Here is a 2,307-nt window from a genome sequence, read left to right as displayed (position 1 = left end):
TATATATATATATATATGAAAAAAGATATATATATATATATATATAGATAATGTGAATTGTTGGTGATTTTTTTTGTCTCCGTCTTCCTGTTCTCTTGGACTTTCCCCTGTCTCCTGTTTCTGAAGAAGAGCTTTGCTCGAAACGTAAAGCACCCTTTCTTTCCCTCCCTGAGTGTTTTATTAATATTTTGTATGAACCACGTCCTCGCGTTGCAGTTTTTTCTTGTCTTTTTTCTCCGTTCTTTTGATTACATACGTACATACATACATACATACATACATACATACATATATACATATATACATATATATATATATACACATATATAGTTTTTTTCATCGAAACCGAAACTGGAGTTTGTCTTGCGACTTGACTTTCAAAAACCCTAGGAATGTCTAAAGCACTCTTGATATAAGGGCGAGCAGGAAGCACTAGCATGGCATTGATCTGTCATTTAAGTGAAGCGCTGTGTCAGGCCCATCACCATATCTGAGCTGTGACTAAGCCGAAATCAAAACGGCGGCCTTCAATTCCCAGCTATTAAATACCTGCACATTCGAATGTGGTTGTTCTCGATTATTCGAGCCGATCCCAGGCGGATTGTGAAATAAAATTTAAATTTTAGTAGTTCTTTCCATTGAAATTGTGTTTATGCAGCCCGTCAGATGACCTCCAAGTCTCACATATTTACGTGTAAAGATATATGCAGCTGGTGAAGCTTCGTGCATTCATAGCCTAAACATAAGCGTTGGTGCTTGTTATGTCAAAACTGGGCTCACTGAAAGAGATCTAGCAGGTTAGGCATGCATATATGTACACACACACACACGCACACACACACACACACACACACACACACACACAAATACACACATATACGAATCTATATATACGTACATAAACACACACCACACATGTACATATCTAAACATATGTATATATACAAACATATATAATGGACTCTCCCGACGTTAGACGACGTATGAGGGTTCGACAATTTCTTACCGAACAACCAAACACATGATTTGTTTATAGTGATCAGATGTTTGTGTACACATAAGCTCATTCCGTTCATCAAATCGACATTACCTGTACAGGTGCAACTGGGTGCAACATGTCAGGTGTCGAAATGATCGCAGAGCAACGTGAAATATATATATACACACACGTGTGTGTGTGTTTACAACAGAAGACATAATAATGCTTGTGCGTTTACAACATAAGACATAATAATGCTTGTGCGTTTACAACATAAGACATAATAATGCTTGTGCGTTTACAACACAAGACATAATAATGCTTGTGCGTTTACAACATAAGACATAATAATGCTTGTGCGTTTACAACATAAGACATAATAATGCTTGTGCGTTTACAACATAAGACATAATAATGCTTGTGCGTTTACAACATAAGACATAATAATGCTTGTGCGTTTACAACATAAGACATAATAATGCTTGTGCGTTTACAACATAAGACATAATAATGCTTGTGCGTTTACAACATAAGACATAATAATGCTTGTGCGTTTACAACATAAGACATAATAGTCGAACGCCTATAATGTGTACAGACGGTGAGTCAAGCTGGTAGCTCTCTTAGCAATATATCATCAGCTTAGAATTGCAGCCGATTGCTCTCTAAGCAATAACCAAAGCGCTGCTGTATAAAGTATCGTTGTATTAATTGTTGACGTCACAGAATAAACATAAATCAGGTTCACTGGAAATTCGTTCAAAGCTTGCTGCAATCAACACACCTATTCGTTTAGATGTATGTTTATTCCGTCATATCAGTAGCTAATGCACGAACTTAATACAGAAGCTCTTTCTTTATTGTTCAGAGAGAAATCAGTTACACTTTTGGGCTGATGACATAGTGTTTCTAGTTTCTTGGACGCAGTCTAATGACTGAAACAAGTAAAAGGTAAAAGAAGACAAAAACAAAACAGAAAACGTCAATAAGTAGGTTAAAAGAAGTGAGTTGGGAACTTCCCGATAAACACTAACATGAAAATAGCAAACTACCAAGGCATAGCATGAGAACCAGATACATACCAATGTCATTAGCTGTACAGGTGGTAAACACCAGCCATGCCACAAACCGAATCTATCTATCTATCTATCTATCTATCTATCTATCTATCAATTTATCTATCTATCTCTCTATATTTACACACACACACACATATATACGACAGGCTTCTTTCAGTACATATAAATATATATATATATATATATATATATTTATATACAAACATATATATGTATAAATATATACAAACATATATATATATATATATA

At 35.2% G+C, this 2,307-nt stretch overlaps 1 protein-coding gene across 1 annotated transcript in view; it reads right to left on the bottom strand.

Moving 5' to 3' along the window:
* The window catches only part of LOC106871471 (uncharacterized), a gene marked incomplete at its 3' end in the record, with an annotated part of 43,857 nt that overhangs the window by 24,791 nt on the left and 16,759 nt on the right, over window positions 1–2,307 (bottom strand). The window lies entirely within an intron of this gene.

The sequence above is a fragment of the Octopus bimaculoides genome, chromosome 27 (assembly GCF_001194135.2).
Source record: "Octopus bimaculoides isolate UCB-OBI-ISO-001 chromosome 27, ASM119413v2, whole genome shotgun sequence".
NCBI lineage: Eukaryota > Metazoa > Mollusca > Cephalopoda > Octopoda > Octopodidae > Octopus > Octopus bimaculoides.
Note: the sequence above shows the minus strand (reverse complement) of the source record. Positions and strands in the feature narration are given on the sequence as shown.